Source organism: Cavia porcellus, unplaced genomic scaffold (assembly GCF_034190915.1).
Source record: "Cavia porcellus strain 051 isolate PalLab524CR breed Dunkin Hartley unplaced genomic scaffold, mCavPor4.1 scaffold_19, whole genome shotgun sequence".
In the NCBI taxonomy this organism is placed as follows: Eukaryota; Metazoa; Chordata; class Mammalia; order Rodentia; family Caviidae; genus Cavia; species Cavia porcellus.
The window spans coordinates 63,407,816-63,431,014 of record NW_026947502.1 but is presented as its reverse complement, the minus strand read 5'-3'; the positions used below and the strand labels follow the sequence as shown (position 1 = coordinate 63,431,014).

Sequence of the window (23,199 nt, the reverse complement as noted above, 5' to 3'; positions counted from 1 at the left end):
CAACTAGGATAGGAGAAAGGAAAAAAGGAAAAATTACATGTATGTTGGTAAACACCTACAAATGTATGTGTGTATATGTATGCTAGCTAGATATCTATACTGCTAATCTCTGCTAGTCATCAAAAAGAACACATTGGGGCTGGAGATTTAGCTCAGCGGCATAAGCACCTGCTTTGCAAGCAAGCAGTGGTGAGTTCGATCTCTGGTACCAATAAAAAGGAAAAAGACAAAACAAAAAAACCCAAAAAGAACACATTGTGTTGTCACTGTTGGCCTGATTACTTTTGTGCCTAGGTTTTGTAACCTGAAGTACAACTTCTAAAACAACAATATGTAATATATTAACTAATGTTAAATCCCTGCTTTATTTGTATCATTTCATTTTTTCGGTTTTGCTTTTTAAAACAATTTAAAAAACTGGTCATACGAAACAAAAAAGATCAGTGCAGATTCATAAATGGAACAATTCAGCAAAAAGCAATAATGGCTTTATATATGATATATATATATAATCTTAATGTATATATTAAAGCAGATGCTACTTAACATAAAAGAACAAACAGATATGTATAGAAATGTAGTGGGGGAATTAAATACCCTACTCTCTAAATAGATGATTAGACCACAAAAATCAAGGAATATCAGCCTCAAAATCCACCATAGAATAAGTGAGTTTAACAGATATCTGTAGACATCTGTTGTTTTGCCCCGCAGCAGCAGAACACACATTTTTTTCTTGCAGGTAATGGAACTATAAAAGTAGATCATGTTTTCATTCCAAAAGCAACTCTCACCTTACACCAAAAACTGGATTTTGCTAGATTACAATGGAAAGAAACTAGGAATCAACAGAGACATTAAACTCCATTAATGTTATAACCTAAGCCCCCCTAACCTTACTAAGGTCTGTTCTGTATAAGCCCACCTACAGCTTCCCCTCCCTTTCTCCCTTCAAATCTAACTAGGTTAAGTTTTAACTTCCTAAAGGCCATAAAACAAAGGCCTGAGGTAATAGCTCCTGACAACCTGGGTCTTCCCTACCCAAAAAGACCGGGTAGCCCGTCACAAATTGTGTTAATTGCATTAGATTGTATTAGATTGTACATTCTTCACAAAAATAGCTTCCTTTGTATCATAGTAATACCTGTAATTTGGCCTTACTGTAAATGTGTGTTTTCCTTTCCCTCTGGGCAAAGGATTGATATGTTAATCAATGCTCTCCTCTGTAAAGAATTGTAAAATCTTACCTAATTGATATGTTAACCATTGTTGCCCTCTACAAATAGAACAGTTGTGGTGCTAAAGTAAGGTAACTAAGGTTGTTAATTGCTGTTAGACTTCTCTATTCTTTGCTAAGAATAACAAGTTTTCTTCTTATCTAAACTTGCTAGTATGCAGGGAGACTTGCAATTGCCTTTTCTGCTTTGTAGTGCGTCACATCCCCATCCCCTCCTTACATTATGTGACCAGCAGCTGTTTGTGGATTTACAAGATGAAAAGTCCTGACTTTTAGCTGTGAGGTGTGCAGTCTCCAAATTGGCTCCCGGAGACTCATCACCAGGCCTGGATTTTACCTAATAAAGCCTTTGCTTCTCAAATTTTAATTTCTTGCTTTCTTGGATTTTATACCGGGGTCTGAGTTATCACAAAAACTGCATGTGCAGAGTCCTGAGGTAGCAAGCCACAGAGCATGGCCAAAGAGCTGAAAGAAGCTTAGTGGGGCTGAAGTGTAGCCATTTTCCCAGATGCAAGAAGCAGTCCAAGCCACAGACACTTCCCTCCTAGCATGGAGGTTGTCAGTGCTTAGTAGGTGCCAGGTCAGGCTTGTAATCCAAAAACAAGCCCTTGCATCTCCAAGCTTGGGTCCAAAAAATGGTGCAAGACATGTTTTTTAAAAGCAGAGCTGTTTTATTTTATCTTGGGCACAGTGACACAGTGCACTGGAGTTTGCAAAAGCTCTGTGTCTCTTTCTTTCCTGTTTCTGAGATGACAATATGTAATCTATTAACTAGTGAATTCTTAGTGTATATTTTTTCTCTTGAAATTCTGTATTACTTGTAGCCTTTTACTGTTTTGCTTTGTTTTGTTTTTCTCTTTAAATAAAAAAAAAAGCTCTGTGTCTCCCTGAAAACTTTCCAGAGGTTTTGTAGAAAGCATGGTTTACACAGTAAGGTGTTGTGGGTGTGGATCAGAAAATGAAAGATGTTTGATCTGCTAAGGAATGAGGAAGACCTTTGTTTCCTTCTGCAGAGGACAGAGAAGTCTCCCAGGAATTAGCAATCCATTGTCAACCTATTTTAGGAGTCAATTTTAGATAATATCTGTTGTTTGTAGAAGGCTGCAATGGTTAACATATACTTCCTTTCTCTGTATCTTTTCAAATGCCATAGAAAAATGGAGTATTGGAGAGAATCTTCAGAAAAATTTAGGCCTCAAATCACCTTTTCTTGTATCATCTATGGTTTTACCATCATTTATGGTTTTATTCTTTTTAAAAAATTTTCCTATCTGTCTTGAGATAAAAGAATCAGCTGATATATATCACATCCTGTGAGAAGGTGTTAATATGAGAGCTTGACACTTCTCAGCTACTGCAGTTCCACTGGAGCTTGGATTCTCAACTCTAGTCACACTAAGTGACTCTTATTTTATTCCAAAGAGTGAGAGGGGCCTTGCTAAGTCCTCTAGTGTAATTATTTTTTAGAGGAAGAGAGTAGAGGGTTGCATAACATGGTAACAATATTATGAATGTGCAGAAATGTGGGAAGGACAGAGAATGAGGGAACCACAAGGAAAGAGGCATGAGAAAGCTTAGGATTTGGGTGGAATAGAAGCAGTGGTTTGCTAAATAACAAATTAACCAGTAGTATTCTATTTGGTCCATGAGTTAAAATTCTATGTTCCCCCATTTGTTGAATTACAGATTTTACAGTAATTTTCCAAAGCCAGATGACTTTATTTCTAGGAATTTTCTTTTATTCAGGAAAAACTTTTGTTATCCAGACAATAGCAATTTTATACAAGTCAAACATTAGGAACATTCCAATATTCAGTTGATGTAGACAATATGTCTGTGTATTTCCCATTGCTTCTATTCTAGGTCTGCTATTTGAACAGAAGAACACAGACATTTAATTGAGTATCTTCCCCTTCTGTGAAGTCCTGCCTTGTCATGGGGCTACTCATTCATTATTTCTACAGTTAGAAGTTCCCTTGGGTTGTGTATAGCTCACGTGCCTCTGCTCTTCCCACACTGAAGTTATCCTGCTCCATGTTGTACCATCTATGTTGAGGAAAAGTAATGCAGATGATATGCAACTGCCTCTGCCACACTCTTCAGAATGTCTTTTTTGCTTCAGTACATATTAAAGAACTGTAATATTTTCCCTGGTTTTCTTTGTTTTGTGATGGTTTTACTCCTGATTGATGTTCCCTTGGATACAAATGTCCCCTTTTGTACTTTCTGACTGATGTGCCTCCCCAGCATGTGACCTGCCATTGGTCACAGCTTTGTGTTTCACACACTTCCACCAGAAGTGATTATTAAAGACCTCCTTATGACTAAAGGTAAGTGGTTTTAGTCACACAAGCCCTCATCTCACTGAAAGGATGTGTACAAGTGCTTCCATCACTGCTACACATAGTAGCACTATCTATAGAATTTATATCTTTATCTTACTATTATTTTAACAACTACATGACAGAACATGGATGGCTAAGGATTGTTGAGGGTCCCACAGTCAGATGATGTCAACAGGGACAATTTAAATCCAAGAATCTTGAATCTGTGCCCTGTGACCCAAAGCTAGTTCATGAAAACTATTCTTGTAGCCATTATGGCACATATTGTAGAAATCATGACATGCTTGTGAGAGCTGCTCACTTGCCTGTTTGTACTACTGGAGCTATCATTTTTGCAGTGTCTACAACAGTTTCATAGAAGTAAGGGCCAGAATTTCAGAACACATCTGATTTACCTCCAGTGGTAGGTTACGGGATCAGAGAGAATTACAAAGGAGAAGTAGACCCTGCATTCTTTTATCTCTCTACGTTACTCACTTCCTTCAGTATAAGCACTTTGAAATTAATCTGTGTTTTTGTAGGATTATGGTACTCGTTTATTCTGAGTAGTCTTCCACTGTAGGCAGTTTCTACAGTATTTATTTATTCAGTTCTTAATGGATATTTGGGTTGTTTATTCTTTTTGGCTATTATAATTAAAACTGCTATATATCTTAATGTACATATTTTTAGTGAACACATACCTTCATTTCTCTTAAATACCTAGGAATGAAATTACTGGTTGATTATAGATATATGTTTCCTTTTCTGAGAAATATCTAAAATATGTTTTCCAAAATGGATACACAGTCTAAATTCCCACAAGACGTGTATTATACTTGCACCTCTGTCCCTACAGCATCAATCTTTATTAATTTGACTCATTCTGAAAGTTCTGAATTTTAATCTCATGCAGATTTTAATGTACATCTGCATAAATAAATAATATCAATTTTTCATGTAGATCATTTTTAATGTATATTATTGGCAATTATCTTCACATTTAATATGTGTTTTTCCAAATTTTTGATGATTTAAAATAGTCGTCATAAAAATGAAGTTAAATCTTGCTTAGTTTATATTTTTGTCTTACTAATATTTTAATAGCTACAGAATTTCTGGTGACATTTGAAAGGTCTCTGATCTATTATAAATTACTATTGTGGTGTCAGTCTAACATATGGAAGATCAAAAACAAAAGCAGTAACTTATTTCTCTGATGATCATTTTTTCCTCCTTTTCACTGCAGCCCTGAATACAACCTCCTCTTTCCTTTCTCATGCACATGAAGAAAACTCCAGTCTGTTTCACATGTCATCAATGCCTGCCCCCAAACTCCATCTCTGGCCAGAGTTCATATAACCTTCACCTCCCTTTGTCTCTGTTTAGAGAAGCTCAGCCACACAAGTTGTGCACTCTTCTCCACATCCTCAGTAAAGGCATCTTTTACTTTTTGCCTCTCTATTGTGCCGAAAAACCTAAGATTTTGGTACCATGACTTGGATTGGCAGTGCTTGTGGCTTCTAGTGGTCACCTCTGGTTCTGAGACCCCTGTGTATGAGCCACCCTCCTTTCTTCCAGGACCTGCCTATTTGATGTTGCTAGCTTGTATCCAACACCAATCCACATCATTCCTCACAGATGAGGCACCTCTCAGATCAGGGTTTCCTATCAGTTTCTCAGTCTTTCAGTTTCAGAAATCAACGAAGTCACATCAGAAAACCTCCTGTGCATTCCCTGGACAGGTGTAACAACTCTCAACTTCCTTGAGCAGGTGTACTACCTTAAGCCTTTAGGTAGGGTTATTGCCCTCTCATCCTTTGGGAACCCCTCTGTGTACGCTTGGTGACAGCCGATGAGGACAGATTTGGGTGCTTTCTCTCTGTCACATTCTCAAAACAAGTGACAATTTCTTTTGGAAAGTGTGATTCAGTCTACTTTAGCTGTAGCTCCTGGATCACCTCCAGTTTGGTCACCATGTAAATGACCAAATTTTTCTCATCCTTCAAAAGACACACCTCATTCATAATCTTGTCCCATAAAACCCAAAAGGCTGAAATTTTACTGCCCAGTGGCAGTAAAAAAAACCTCAAGGGCCATTGGACTAGTGATTGTCTTAACTGCCAAATGGCAGGTAAGCCACCTTTCCAATCCTTACTCTCACAGCAGATCTTATCAGCACTAGATTAATTGCAGGCTGATCTACTTGGACTTGCTGTTGAAGAATATTGATGGGGATTTGGGTTCATTATGCCTAAAGTTGTATCATATATACTTTAAAGCAAGGGTATGAACAAGATGCAAAAAATATATTTATCGGAATTCTATTGAATGAGAATGCAACTTATCTATGATTATCTTCCTAAATGTCTCTTTCGCATCCTTGTTCCTGAGACTGTAGACAATGGGATTCAGCATAGGGATCAGGATTGTAAAAAGCACCATAGCCAATTTGACCAGGAGCCAGGAGCCTTTGGATGTGGACATGCCGTAGAGAAGAATGATGCTGTGGAAAATGCTGATGGCAGTCAGGTGGGAGGTGCGAGTAGAGAGGGCTTTCTGCAGTCTACCCTTGGAGAACATCTTGATAACAGTGATGACTATGAAGGCGTAAGGTGCAAGCCTCATTGAAGGTGGAAATGGCAAAACACATCATCTGGCTGAAGGAGTGATCAGAGCAGGATAATAAGAGGACAGCAGAGTATTCACAGTCAAAGTGATTTATGATGTTAGACTCACAGTAGGACAGCTGCACAAGAGAATGTGTGATTCTCGAGGAACGCAATCCACTCCACATGTATGTTCCTGCCACCAGGAGAGTGCAGAGCTTAGGTGACATAGTGACTGTGCAGATCAGGGGGTTACAGATGGCCACAAATCAGTCATAAAACATCATTGCCAGCATAAACATCTCTGTAACACACACACACACACACACACACACACACACACACACACACACACACACACACAGCCAAAGAAAAACTGGGTCATACATCCTCTGAAGGAGATGGTTCTGTCTTCCACAACTAATATTTCTAGCAGTTTGGGTGTAAACACACTGGAAAGCAAATATCAAAAAATAAAAGACAGCTAAGGAAAAAGTACATGGGTGTCTGAAGTTTGGTGTTGACGTTTCTGACAAGAATTATGCCCAAGTTTCCCAGCATAGTCACTGTGTAGATGGTCAGGAACACCAGGAAGAGGGATGTCTGGAGGTTGTGGGTATTCTGAGAACCCCACCATAATGAATGATGTCACAGAACTCTGATTTCCCAATTCATGTGCTATGATTCTTTATTTAGAAAAGAATAATGAAAAGAAAGTTGCACAGCAGAAATAGACCTTGTTAAATAGGAGATGGTGAAGCAGGGCTCCATGGAAACAAGCCAGGTGGGTTCTTTCACATTCCTACTGCTCCAGTTCCCTCTGGAGTCCTGCATGGCCACTTACTGACTATTGATGGCAGACAGTTCAGTGAGCCCTTTTGTACTTTGCACTTCTCTTATCTGGAATAAAATGGTAATTCTTATCAATACTGATCTGACATGCAAATTATATATATAAATATCTCATATAGTACCTCTAAATAAAATATGTGACATAAAAGGAGACAAAGCAAAATCTGACAAGTGTTGCCTAGGTCACAGTAGTCATATAATCATTCATGTCAGAGGAGACCATAGGAGTATTAAAAGATTTTCAATTGCCACTATAAAAGCAATTGCAGTACTTTGGGATAGGAAGTATATACTGTTTGACAGGCAATATTTTTTATGGATACACTGGAGTTTTACGTATTATAATATGTAGTCTAGTGTCAAGTTCTCAAAATATTTACTTAAGTGAATTTTTAATTAGTTCCATCAAATTTTTAGTTAAAATTATGTTGCTAAAACTATATAATCCACTGTCATTTTATTTGACATTCGTATACATGATTCATATGAAGTGATATTCGGAGAAAAATTTTGGAGACATTTATTCAGCATTGACCTAGAGTCCTTGCATTGAGCTATGTTTTATTATTTATTATTTATTTTGAGACAGGTTCTCTCTAAGTCTCCAAACTGTCCAGGCTGAACTTAGAAACTTTATTTTACAGTGTTCTCATGAAATCTGCCCCTATTCATCACATCACATGGGTGACTCCATGTGAATGATACTCAGTAGTTACATGTGTTTTTTTAAAGACTCATTCTTACACTGAGGCACTTGAAGTATTTTTGTTGTGATACACCATGCTGGTTCAAAATGTTGAAGTAAAATCTGTGGCTCCTGAAAAGAAGCTCATGAATTGTGTTAGTAAATGTCCTGAAACTTGACTTAGAGACAGAATTCCTGGAATAGTAAGAGTACATTTATCCTAAGCATAATGAAAGTGGCTTTCTGGAAATCTTGAAAATCAGCTCTCTAGAGAAATGGTACAATTTAAATACAGAGAATTCCTAGATATTTTCATGTACTGTGCTTCATTTGTATCAGCAACAAACTTATAGCTCATTTTTCTCCTTAAACCTCCTTTCCCACATATAAAAGCCTTATTTTCAAACTTTATCACTGAAATAAACCACAGCACCAATCATGTCAATTATATGTTCAAATATGTGTTTTAAGATGTCTTTTGTTAGTGTTGAGTTTTATCATTTGTTTTTAAATTGAAATATTTTCGTTTCAAAGGAAAATAAAAAGACTGGGTTACTGTTTTTCATAATTTTATAGATTTTTCAAATATTTTAAGATATTTTATTTAACCTTATTTTATCCTGAATATCCATTCCCTTTCAACTAAACTCATTATCTCAGGAAAATATGTCTAAGCCCACATGCACTTATTGCAGAAAATTGCAATTTCTTTCAATATGTATCCACTAGTTAAAATTTAAAATTAATATATTTCTAGCTCTATTCCCTCCCATACCAAAATTTGTCCATGAATTACTGATAAATCATGGCCCTCAAGCTTAACAATTCAGAACTTTTTGGAATTGTGTTTTATTATCACACTTGAAATCCATTTCATAATTTCTCATGGCTGCCTGCGTGACTTTTTATCCTAATTTGTTGAAGCTTTTACCAATATTCTTGCCTTAATTCAGGGTTTTCTGTTTGCCTAAAATCCTTCACTATAACTCCAGCTTCCACTGATCTTACTGGTCATCAGTAAACGTAGCCACATGATTCTACACACCATCAGAACTTGAGCAACTGGTAAAACTTTTTAAAACATTCCTTCATCTGAATTCCAGAGGAACATTAACGGTGTATTAAACACATACTTTCTTGTGGAACCAGAGCAATGTAGAAGCTTCAGAACAAATACATTTGCTTCCTATTTTTAAAAAATTTTATTTAAAAAAAGAGTAAACACAACAGGAAATGGGTAGAAATAACACATACTTTCAAAGAAAAAAATAAACAGTGAGAAATCACTAGTTGATGATTACAGATTGTTCTCTTACAAATAGTTATTCAAGATACTAAAAAGTGGAGCATATAAAGTGGGGATTCAAACAGTGAGACTGCAACCAGTTCTGTTCAACTATCCAACAAAGACTTAGAAATATGATTATCAATCCTATACACTAAAACATACCTGCAGTTATCCATTTCTTCAATTATGTTGAGATTGAACAAACACAAGCAGACTAATATTGCTCTGAACAAAGAATAATACTATTGCTGGATTTCACATTATGACACTCCAGGATCCGCACTGGGTACTTTAGTGTATCTTTTCTTCAACATATCAGTTCATTTCATCATGTGTCATAAGATCAGTTCTCATAAACTGTTTATAGATTCTACACATGCAAGAGTCTTAACATGTATTTCTATCATTTGTATATTAGAGGAAGAAACAAAACAAAGCAAGACAAAGCAAAACATATTTGTAAAACACATGAAATGAAAAAGACATATAAGACTGTTGTACAAGAAGTTCTACCATAGTTCCTGTGTTGTCTCTTGTTATCTTCAATAGAATTGGCTATATCATCAGACATAGTATAACTGAATATATCAGTACATAACAGTATTAATGAAATCACAACTTTGTATATAATATAAAACTTCAAAAACAGGTAGTTATCAAACCAGAATGTGTATCGTAGAGTTTTGTCATGTTCAGTGTAGTTGCCTATACTCTCAGACTTGATACTACCAATCATATCAGTTTTGAATAAAATCTGTCAATACTAAACAGCAATCAAAGCCCAGATTTAACTAAGATCAGTCATGATTAAACAGTATAAGTCATACAGGGCTCCAGATTAAGATAATAGCAAATTAAAGATGGTTACTGTGCTATATCCTGCTGTTTTTGGGATAGCTGTCAGTGCCCTCAAATCTAATGCAAGTAGACAAAGTGGGACAGAATCAAATATATCAAAAAAAGAATAAAACATATCTAAGCAGAGTGGTGTGAGTAATGTGTGGTTTAAATCCTGAAACACTATTAACAATATCTTCTGCCATCATTTTTAAGACTCTGTCTCCCCTTTCACTTCGCCAGGGTACACTGTACATTTTTGGGTCTGACCAAGACCCTTGGTTTTAAATTGGAGGGTAGGGGAGCAACTTGCTATTTACCTAAGTGGTTCTGAACCTTCTCTCTGCTGGACTTAATCTCTAATTGTTTTTCTTTACCTATTAAGCCTGTCTTTCCAACCTATCCACAAATACTGGTCTAGTTGCCCCTATCACGCTCTGGTTCTCTATCACATAGAGCATTGTTTTCTCATATTTGATTTTCAGTCCATATACTTTTTTTGATGTTATTATATTTCCTAAAAATAGCATTGGTGGACCCTGCCTCCTGATATACTCCACGTGTGGTACTTTTTAAAAATTTAGTATATCAAGGCCATCTATATTAGAGATTATAACCAACCTTCTCTGCCTCATTTCTGTTATGCTCTTTTTTGGACGTCAGTTGTCTGCTTATCTTCTTCATTGTTTTCTGCTCCATTCACTGAGGCTTCTCTGCCACTGTTCCTGGAATCCTAGTACTTTTCTCTCTCTCTAGAGTGTCCTGCAATATTCTCTATAGAATTGGATTGATGGTTGCAAATTTCCCAAGTTCCTCTTTATCTTGGAAGCATCTTGTTTCTTCATTAATTTCTAGAGACAATTTAGCAGGGTATAACAATCTCGGTTGGAGGATTTTTTTTTCAGGGTTTGTAATATTTCACTCCCATCACTTCTTGACTTGGTTTGTGTCAAGAAGTCTGCCATTATTCTGATAGGTCTTCCTTTATAGGTCGTCTATTTATTGTCTCTAACAGCTTTTAATATTATGTTATTGTATTGAATTTCTGGGATCTTGATTATTATATGCATGGGTGTAGCTCTGTTTTGGCTGTAGGTGGCTGCAGTTCTGTATGCCACATACATTTGAATATCATTTCCTTTTCCTATATTTGGGAAGTTTTCCTGAATTATTTCCTTTTGTTTGTATCCCTGCTTCTACATTCACCTTCTTTATTCTCAAGTTATAGATCCTCTTGCCATATTCTAGCCTTTGTAGTATTACTGCTTATTTCCTTGTTATGTTTAAAAAGTTTTTCCTTTCATAATCACACATTGCAAAACTGTCCTCCAGTTTGGATAATCTATTCTTAGTTTCTTTCAAGCAGATTTGCCATCTTTGCATAGATTTTTTAATTTCCTGATAATCTCTTTGAATCTGTTTCATGAATTGTATATTTTCTTTATGTTCTTATCAAATGGTTCTCTCCTTTATTTGAGTTTCTCCCTTCTTCCACCTGTGTCTGCTTGAAGTGTGTATAGCACTCCTTTTATTAATCTTATATCTTGCTTTATTTGGCTAATTATTTCACTTTTGAACTCATCTATGAGATCCCAAAGGTATGTCTTTATGCCCACTGGTTACATGTCTGATACTGCATGTTTGCTGTTCTCATTATCCTTTGTATTTACCTGTCCTGGGTCAATGTTCTCAGGGTTGGGACCTTGGGACTTTTTCTTATTGCTTCCTCTTCCCATCTTTTTTATTTCTTCCAGGAGGCCCCGTTTCTTTCTTTGTTGGTTACAATTCTTTTGAAGCATGCTGGCTAGGTGATCTTTCCCACTGCATTGTGCTAGTGAGTTGCAGACAGGGTCAGTATATGCTGGCCACTGCCCTCTGGATCAGTGAAGCTGCTGCAGCCTGCACTGTATTAGTATGCACCGCCTCCTCTCTGGCTCAGTCATACTTATGAGGCTTAACTGCACCAGTGTGTGCTGCTGCCTTAGGGAATTGATTTCAGATAACTTATTGGGTCTCTGCAAGGTCACATGACCCAGGCCTACCTTACTCCACCAATCCCATTTGGGAAGGGAACAACTGACTTAAGTCACTGATGCTCCTTGTACTTGCCAGTCCTGCCCAGTCCCAGAATGTCATCCATCGGAGCCCCCCTCTCTGTGGAATGGCTCTACTCCCATCACTCACCACAGGGCAATGCAGGCTCCCCACCAGCTCAGCTCTCATTTGGCTGACTGACCCCCCACCTCAGTGTGACTGTGCCTCCAGTGAGTCAAAGTGGTGGGACCTCAGATGGCTTGACAAGTCACCCACTGTGGTGGGAGCATTGAACCTTTAGCTAATAATAGCACCGGGACTGTTTGCTTGATTGGTTCTTCTCACCTTAGTTTCTTGTTGGGGTGAGAGAATTCATCTCCCTCTGTTTGGGGCTCCCCATGCTGTATTATGTTGAATTCTAAGTTGACTATCTCAGGGAGCCTCTGTAGCCAGCTGTTAACTATCCGCCATCTTTGCTCCCCCTCCCATACATTTTGCTTCCTTAACCACCTCATACTCACTTGGAGTGCAAATAGTGCCTGTTGCATTTAGTCCCTAAAAACATAGAACAAGATCAGAAAAATGCTAAAACAATGCTATGGGGCAAATGTTATGAAATTAGCCATAGTTTTGGTTTTGTATTTTTTGTTTTGTTTCATTTTGTTGGTTCCTCCACAGTACTGAGGATGGGTCCCAGGAGATCTTGACCACTACTATGAAATATCAGATTTTATAAAATTAAATTTTGATTCCTAGTGTACTTTGAGTTTAATCAAGCTACAAGGCAGAGAGAATTACTGGGTTTTGATAAATAAACTAAACTAATGTTTACAATGCTAGCAAAAGGACAAAAAAGGATTGACATTTGTATTCTAACTCCTTTTAATTGCAGGATACTCACTGTTCAATTCAAACTTTCACTGATATCCTCTCTCTCCCCTGAAATTTTCTTTCCTTGTTGCCTTTCAATACTGCAGTCACAGATTGTGGCTGTTGCCAATTCAATAGGCACTACATACGAAAACAAACAGACATCAGATAATCCTGCTCTCTCATTTCTGCTACTGCCAGTTGTTTTCATGAAGAGTTTCTGTAAGACTTGTGAAAGTATAACACAAATTCTCAGATTTGAACAAAATAATCAAAGCATCCATTACAAAGACCATCAAATTGATAGTATTCTATAAGCACTCTATTATATCTGCCAAAATGGACATAACCTAATGATTCAATTCACATCCATACTTCAAAATGGTGCCCTATGAAATGACAACTTTCTTTGCTTTTCTAATTCACTAAAATCATCTCATTTCTCCCCCAGTATTTTATATGAGATATCATTTTCCATGAAAGTTCCCTACACATTTATTCCAAGAAAATTTTTCTGAGAATATAAATAACATTTTAATTTACTCCTTTGTTTCACTTATGAAATATTTTATTTTATATGGCTATTTTACTTTTTATATGTATATTTATATTTGTTTCCTTTTATAGTTCTTCAATTTGTTGTTTTGTGAGAATCAAACTTATATGTAACATTTCATGTAAAATATCTAATGTATGCTGAGACAAAATACCTGAAGCCCAAAGTTGGGAAAGGAAAGGTTTATTTCTTAAAGTTTTTGGAGGTTTTAGTCCATACTCAGTTGGCTCCAAGGCAAGTTGGCATGGCAGGGCCACAGTTCATGGCAGCTGCAAACAGCAAAACCAGCAAAAGAACAAGACATACCTTCTTCCTGCCATTAAATTACATCTTGGTTCCACCCCTATGTGGGTATAGCACTGACACCATCAATACAAGCACTAGACAGTGAACCAATCACAAGTGCACAATGCAATCTCATGAGTCCTGGGCCCACAGACACAAACCATGACAATATCTAAAATGTCTACACTCAGAAAAAAAATTACAAGGTGCAAGGAAAATATTATTTAATACCTGAAATATGAACGATTGGCTTAATTTAGTAGACATGTCTCTTTCCCTGTTACATGTTTTTCCCTCTGCCACACTTTTATTAATATTAATCTACCTATACCTACCTTATAAAATACCTATACCTACTTTATAAAAATGAAAAGATATCTAACATTAAAGCCACTCACCAAAAGCCAGGTTTTCTTGATGCTGGTATTTTATTTGATGGCTAACTTGTCTTTTTAGTAAACAGCATAAGCAGTCTCCCACAATGCTAAATGACATTAAAGTGTTTTCTATTTTCTTTAAAAGCACTCAGTCACTCTTACAAATTTGAACTGAATAAAGGAGTCAGCTAATTATATTTCCCAATTGCCAAACTATTCAAAAGAATATTGGAACTTCCCTTGAGGAAGAGACCAGCCTTGAGGTTGTGTCCCACACCCTTGTTGGTTTGTCCTCTGGAATGTTTGTCTATGGAGACACAGCCCCCAGAGACTCCTAAGTCTTTGTTGTCATGAACTGTATACAGAGAAATTAAAAGAAAATAATTATGTTATCTGTTATGTAAATTATGAATTTCTTACAATAACTAAAATAATATATTTATTTTTTAAAACAAAGTAGCAAACAAAACAAAATATCTTACCGCTGTACAGATATGAAAGTTTTAAAAAAATACTCAAAAACAAAAAAAAACCCCTCAACTACGTCTATTCTAACATCTTCAGAATAATTGACATGCATTTTAATGTTTCCTTTGAATGACTGTTTGTATATTTCTTTATGCAGAAGCGTACTTTACACTGTTCTAAACAATATCTTTATGGTCAAAAATAGAATTATTATTATATCTTAAATATATTTTCAATTGCATAGTTCACAAAATTGTGAAATTCTAAGCACCAGGATTTTGCTATAGATTCAGTAATATTCTTCAAATCAGTCATATTAATGAGACTTTAAATCCACCAACTATGAGTCCCACATACACTTCTGCAGGTTGTAATTAGAGAAGACAGTCAGTGATGTCAGATGTGACCCACAAAATAACTAACCTAAGAATATTAAATTTATCCAAATGTACTTATGGAGTAGCATTTGTAACAAAAGTATACCATGATTATTCCAAGGGAATAGAGCTAGAAATGGAAAAGCAATAGAAAATGATAAATAACATTCAGCATCCACTTACGGTTGTCTTTACAAGTGTGAGTTGTTTTTAATACACAGTTAACAAATGTAAAAATTTGCTTGGACGGTTCCATGCCTGGCTTGCAACAAAACATTTGGTCTGTTGTATCAATTAAAGTAATAGTAGAGATTAGATCAATGAAACAACATTAAAGTCTAAGCAAAAGAACTTAAAAACAGATACAGAAAAGTAAAATCTTTTCTTTTTTTCTTTATCTTTTATCATTTTAAACATAATACATGATACATAAGTCAAATGTAAAAGTATAAAGATAGCTGAGAGCCATGTGCTAACAATACCATTCATAAAACTTGGTAATGATTTGTATAACTTTTTCTCAAATGGGATGAAAGTTTTGTTGATGGAATTTGTATGTCTAGTATTACTTTCTTAATGTCTTCCATTGTTTGGCTTCCTTACAGCTTTATGTAAATAATTTCATAAGCTGTGAAGATATAGTGATATTCAAAGAAACATATATATTATGAATTGCAACTCATTTTCTTTGGTTAGAGTAGAGAATTCCAGTGAAATTATGTGAATCAAGCACTCAGAATCATGTAAATAATGGAAAAAATGATTTAGTTCTATAGCATGTCATTTTTATTACCACAGTAACTATAGTTAGAAACAACAAAATAAAAAAATGAATGATCCTTGAGGTATCTAAAACCTACTTGTTAATTATGATTTTATTTTACAAACAGAGAAAGCCAGCTTAACTCTCTGTTTGGCTGGCCAATCCCTGACCTAAGTGTGACTGTGTCTCCAGTGAGTGGCGGGACCTTGAACGGCTCAGCAAGTCACCCACTGCAGTGGGAGCCTTTAGCTGTTCCAATAATAGCACTGAGACTCTATGTTTGATTAGTTCATCTCACCTTAATTTCTTCTTGGGGTGAGAGAATTAATCTCCCTTTGTTTAGGGCTCCCCATGCTGTATTATGTTGAATTCTAAGTTGACTATCTCAGGGAGCCTCTGTAGCCAGCTATTATGCAGATCTGCTATCTTTGCTCCCTCCTCATGATAGAGTCTTACTTCAAAGTAGCTTTCAAGTATCACTTGTTTTTCATCCATTTTGGATAGATTTAGCTTGGCATACTTGTGACTGAGAGAAGTGTGCACTTTGGGTTAGAAGCATTGGAAGTCATGGTATATAAAATCAAGAAAGACAATGCACAGAATAAAGAAATCTCATATTCTGACAGTAAAAATTGTAAGGATTTGTTTTGTACATATATCATCTTATGATAAATTAATCATTAGGTAGCATAAACATATTATTAAGATGGTTACCTAATTAAAAATATACCTTTATATAAAAATCTCAAGATTTATTTGTTTTCTAAAAATCACGAAACTGTGAAGTTCATATTCTTTTAATTGCTAAACATTTACCTTTTAGTCTGGGAAAATACCTATGAGGGAAATAGTTTGATTGAATGGAATTTCCAATCCTAGTTTGTTGAGGAAACTCTATGTCACAGTGATAAATGTGTACCCATGTTTACAACACCAAAATTTGTAATGGCTAAATCTTGGAAACAACCAAAATGCTCATCAATCACAGACTGGATTAAAAATATTTGGTGTTTTTTATGCATTGAAATACTACTCAGCTATAAAGACAGATGATCTTGAAGCCTTTGTAGGTAAATGGAGGAAAATTGAGACTATCCGGATAAGTGAGATAAACAAGATACATGTTAGTAAGTATCACATTGTTTCTGTAGTAGAAAAAATAATAAAAACTGAAAAAGTAATAAGATCTAAAATGTATAATAGATATTGTAAGAATTAAATTGAAAGAAAGTGTTCTAAAGGATATTACTGAATGTATAAGTATGTAAGATAGATGACCATATTACTAAATTTTTGTTGCTTAATTAAACAGAATGGTTTTCACTGTCCATGTTTGAGTGTCTAACCACTTTTTATGCTTTGATTTCATAACTTGAACAACTGTTTCTAAGATGACAATATGTAAGCTAGCGCTTTCCTAGTTTTAATTTTTCTTTTCTGAGTGCTATCTTAGTCTACCTTTTTTCTATTTTTTCATTCTTTCTTTAAATAAATAAAAATATCTTTTGCCTAAAATTCATGTTTTTTGCCTAAAATAATCATTTTTACTTTTGAGACTGACTGCATATTTCCATCCAAAAAAAGCTTCCTCTTGAACTCTGGATTTGTAGGATTTTCTCTGTATCTTACCTGACACACTGTATTTCAGTGTTGTTTAGAGACTTTCCATGCATTATTTGAATGTTCAGTTTAGGTAAAGACTATTCCCACCACTAAAATATAAAATATTCCAGTAATACACTACTGAAATTGCCATCCACTACACAGCATGAGACAGTTAATAAAAATATAACACACCTGCTTAACACACACGTTAAATTAAAAAAGAATGAAAAATGAAACTTTGTACAATTGAGAGAATCAAGAAAATGTTCCACAGATAAATTCAAAGAAAATAATGAAGCATGACAAGTTGGGAGATTTGCAATATTTTCTTGGGATTAGATGTTAGTACAATTGCTCCTTTCAGTAAATTAAAATACATATGTATGTACCACCACTTCTCAAAACAACCACCATTCTATGTTTTACACATAGATTGAATAAAATTGTTTAAAACCACTTTTTGTTTCTCAGCTTCTGCAGGGCTTCTTCACATCTTTGTTTTGTGGGGGGTAAAGAGGGTTCCATGTGGGAATTGCCCAGGAGGTAAAACAGTGATGTCATTCTGTCCTGATCTAGGGAGCAGGCAGAACTGGGGTGGAAGATGACAACCGCAGTGAGGTGGGAGGTGCAGGTGGAGACAGCCTTGAACCTTTCCTCGGTAGAGTAGGCCTATAAGACTGACAAGATGATATAGCAATATGAGCCACTCTTGAGATTGTATACAGTTCTACAAAACCAAAAATCATGAAAATTACAAACTCATTGACTTGAATATATATATATATATATATATATATATATATATATATATATCAACAAGGTATTAAGAGGAGTGGAGGGACATCGCAGAAGAAATGATTGATCTCATTAGACCCACAGAAACATAAGAGGAATGTCAGAGTAGTGTGCATCAGAATATCTTTGATTCCCACCAGGTAAACCCCAGACAGGTGTTGGGAGCACAGCCTGCTGGACATGAGGGCCATGTAGAGTAAGGGGCTGCTGATGCCCTTGTACCTGACAAAGGCCAGCACTGCCAGAAGCACACACTCAGCATCTGTAAAGACACAGAAATGAAGAATTTCAGAGCACAACCAGTGAAGGGAATTGAAATGTTCATGGCAAGCAAGTCCACCAGCATCTTGGCCCCCACTTTAGTGGAATAGCAGAGGTCAGAGAACAACAGGTGGTGGAGAAAAACATACATTGGTGTATGAAGCCAAGAATCCACTCTGATTAAAATGGTCATTAAAGTGAATGCATAATCCACCCCTGTAACTACCAATAAGTACTCTAGCCACTTCACAGTATTATTATATGATCTATTATTTTACTCTCTAACTTTGGTGGACTTTCTTAGGACAGAGCAAGCCCTAAATTATTCATTTATATGTTTCTGACTAAAAAAAACTTTTTGGCTCCACTGCCAGTAGGTATGTTTTCCTAGCCATACTTTTCATTTAAGGGAAAATGTTAAGAAGTTAAACATATACTATTGTACATATATTAATAAGTGTCACACCATTATATTGTTCACATTTTCTTACTAATACTTCACATATTATTTTTCCATCTCTATCAACTTCATTGTACAGATTTAAAAAGTTAAATACATAAGTAAATCATGAATTTCAGGAATTCCACAGGCATATTTTTCTAACCCAAATTATTCATTCTCTTTGGGTTTTACACAATAACAATGTAATAGAAAATGTTCAATATATCTTATTGAAAGAAACATCTTATGAACTCTCATAGATGTTATAGTATATTTAGGTAAATTCACTAAAATAATGAATTGCATATTCTTATGAAAATAGAGAGGCCATTTAGTATCATCTCTAAACCAAGGCAATATCCTACCAGAGTTTGAGGACATAAAAGAGTAATCAAAGAGTAGCCAGATTGATACATAATCTGTTTCAATGATCTTAACAGGGCAATTCAATATTCATAGCACTGGTGTTGGAAGTCATGCCTTATCATACAATTATAGGAATCCAATAGGAAATAACCAGATTGGTGCAGTAGGCTGTGCAGAAAAGAGGAAGCCTCTCTGTACTGGGTCCCATGTTCTAAGGAATAATACATGATGTTTGAAAGATGCAGATGATGAGAGATTTGCAAATTCCTTACAAACCACTAATGTATATAATTATGATTACCACATATATTCTGTCATTCTATAGTTACCCTAACTTTATTGAGAATCAACTAAATAAATAATATTCTGCATAAAATAAGAACAGAGGTATAGCATACTGATCAAGTTCACAACCTCTCAAACAAGTGGATGATAAAGGCTTAAATAAGAGACAAGTGATGTGATTTTAGGGCTCTAGGAGGATCAAAATTCGTTAGCAGAATTTGAGATTCTCTGGGAGCTGTGAGCAAGAACATTTTGGGGTGGCCTGTATTTATTTGGTTTTCAAACAAAGGGAGGGGATACAAAGGAAAATGCAGAAACTGAATTAGGCCTTGGGGGTTAGTACAAAATCTGCCCTAGGTAGTAAATTATGCTATTTAGGAGAACTGGCTTATATCCAGGTTGACATTAACATCAGGAATAAGACTCCTGCACCTAAGGTCTCCATCTACTAAATTTGGTTTAAAGCCAGGCATCCTCAGCTATGGCCTTGTCTTATCTTTGAAGATTCCTGACATCACAGGCCACTACAAGCTTCAGCTGGAACCAGTGATTCATAGAGTTTCATTTACTATGAATCAACTATTAATTTCCAGACCAGGGGCCTAGGCCTGTGACAGAACCACAAGTAAACATAGAAAACCAATTGATTAATTTCAAATCTTACTGAGAGCCACTTCATAGTGGTCTCCATCACTGAGGGACACACATAAAAATACACTCATAAATATCATAAGCATTTTTTCCTCTTTAAATTTTCTGACACCAGACATGAACTATATGTCCCTAACTAGAAAATATCTTCAAATCAATGATTAAAGTATTATTTATTTAGGGAAAGATTTTCTTAGAGATTCATAGACACTTCTCTTGATGTTACATTGACATTCTTTGGCTGACATCACTAATACAAAAGTAACTTTCCTAGAGAGGAACTATTGAAGCCATAGCTAAACTAAGTAATGGTAACTTGCTTCACAAATTAAACTGAAGAGACTGATGCAATTGCTCTCCTTGGAAATTTCCTGCCATTATCTTCCTCCCTGGAGGGAGTACAACATTCTCTTGGTGCAAAAGGCTAGATGTTATTCTTAGTAGAAATTAATTTTCCCATCAGGTGATTCACTTTCTCCCAGGAATACAAACTTCTTTAGTTTACACTTTGTTCATTAATTTCATAGTCGTATTAGCTCCTTGCAATCTGGGACTACATTTCCTATGTAATTATTCTCTGTTTGGAATTAATACTGAAAGATTAAGGAATGTGACATTTTCTCTTTGCTCAAGCCTCAGCCAAGGAACTGCATTAAAATGTAAAGAAAGGAAAATCCTATGAATGGCAGTGGATAAAGATCCATTTTAAAAGTGGATATCTGACCTTAGGAGTCATCAAGAAGATTGCATGCACTCTCTAATACAACAATGATAAATGAGATTCAGTATTTGTGAACATTTAAAATAGAGGGACGATTCATATATTGAGTGTGCAACACTCATGCACATTACAAACACACACACACACATTCATGTATTGCTAAACTTGGTTCCATAAAAAGATAAATAATTGTATAAGTATACCCAAAGAAATGCATATGAACATTCACAGTAACATTATTAATATTAATAAGTGTAAACAACTAACTTCACCATTATCAAAATTAGAGAGGATAATTGATGATATTTTTGCTCAAACTGGTACTGCAAAGCACTAACAATATACAACTACATGCACAAAGTTCACATAGTTTGCAATAAGATTACAAAGGCTGAAGTAAGATTCAAGAGTCAAATAATGAGAAATATATTGAGAAATGTCATATTGATATCAGGATAATTGAAACTTTCCCAGATAATGAATTCATTCAAAGATGCACAATTTTCCCCATTCTTTTTAATTTTGATTTTTGCAGTACCAAACAATGATGAAGAGTATAATAAGTAAAATTTACATCATTTGCCTCAGCCAAACACATAGAATCTATAAATTAGAAAAAAATAGCTATTTCCAGAAAAAAATTAGTTCTATAATAAATCCCTGAGACGATCTCTTTAGAAAGAGCAAGATTTACTTCAGTTTGATTGTAGGGACTTCAGCCATCATCATTCAGCACTTTTGATTTGAGCCTGTGGCAAGTTATCACATGATACTGGGTGTGCATTACAGTTAAAGCTGGTTACCAATTAGCATCTGGGAAGTAAACAAGAAGAGAGAAAATATGTGCCAGGGTCTCAATGACACAGTGAAGGACACATTAACATATGATGGGGAAACCCCTAACTATCCCACATCTCAAATAGGTCCAACACTTCTAAGAGCTCCCTAAGCACAAGAGCCTCTCATGTGACTTACCCAATTTAAAAGAGGTATAAGTTGTGTGTCCACTACTATGATATCTCTGATATTCAGGATTCAAAGAAGCTACCATTTGAACAGTGCTATTCTTAAGTACATTTGGTTTTCTCAATCCCATGCTACCTACCTTATATCATTGCTATGTATATTTCAGATTAAAAAGAAAACCAACATAATCCAATATTACAGATAAACTTTATGTAATTCATCATTTTCAAGCTTATGTCAATACTGTACTATTATCTCTCCTTGAACTGTATATTTTTTATTAGTTTCTCTGTCTCTCTCTTTCCCCTCCACTGTGTCCTTTTTTATTTTTGGTACTTAGGTTGAGCTCAGTAAATTCACACTGAGTTATATTTTTCACCTGTCATTGTCAATTTGTTTGTTTTAAATCTGAGCCAACTTTTCTGTAATTTTCTAAGTAGCCTAGGATGGGCTGACATTTACCATCCCCAGCCTTATGTTCCTGAAAGTTGGGATTAATGGTATGGACCACTATACCTGCTTCTTCTGGCTTCAAGTTCATCCAGAAATGTTTCACACTGGGAATATCACAGTGGCAGAAAGAACACTAAGACAACCCAAGGCTCCTGCCTTGTAGCGGTAATGATTAATTAGGAAAGTCAGTGTGTCTTATGTTGGACTTCACATACATAGATATACCCACAGTTTCTCAACTAGTTCATTTAGTGCTTGAATGATCAAAAAAAGTATAGGAAACAAAGGAAAACATCAAGGTAATAAATGAATGTTTGAAATTCTCAAAAATAATATTCATATCTTTTAGATACTTTATTTTTCTTTTCATACCCATTTAATATATATTTGCATATAATATATATTACATGTTAATACATTATACTTTATATTATATAAAATATACAATATTATATATGGTAATGTGTGTGCCAGTATATGTAAGTATTTTTTATAAGATTGACACATATATTCTCAGGGAATTTTTGTACATTGATATCTTGTAAATATTAAAATATGCATGTTGTATTTATTGTTGCAAGGATTTAATGTTTTGTGTTCCCCCAACATAGTGTAAAAATTTTGGAAAACAAAGATGAAAGGTATAGCTCTAGGATAAAAAAGAACTGAAATTATTTTTAAAAATAATTTTATTAGTACAATTTAGATATATATGATGTTCACATTGATTATAGTGAATTTGTACCTGTACACTATATATCTAAGTTTCTGCTTTTTCCTGACTCTTCAAAACAAAGATCATTTTATCATATGATACATAATGCCTAAAGCAATAAGCAAAAATAATGATTTAAGGGAAATGGTTGTGAATAGTAAACACAAGTCTTCAACTATGGAGAATATGACAAAGAAAGAATGAACAGAAACAGGCAATGAAATTCAATTGTTGCAGAATTCAGAAGTAACTCACCAGAGACTTTAAAATTCCTTTTTACAGACTAACCTATTGATACTACTTTCAATTCGTAATTCATCTGTCTAGCACTATTTACCTCATTATTTCTATACTTAGCAATACTCTTGGCTAACATT

General features: G+C 35.2%; 2 pseudogenes; both read right to left on the bottom strand.

The window, feature by feature from the left end:
- Positions 1–5,874: 5,874 nt before the first annotated feature.
- Positions 5,875–7,004, bottom strand: LOC100726087 (olfactory receptor 1165-like; annotated as a pseudogene).
- Positions 7,005–17,634: 10,630 nt separating this feature from the next.
- LOC100725814 (olfactory receptor 5W2-like) lies at positions 17,635–18,416 on the bottom strand (annotated as a pseudogene).
- Positions 18,417–23,199: the final 4,783 nt, after the last annotated feature.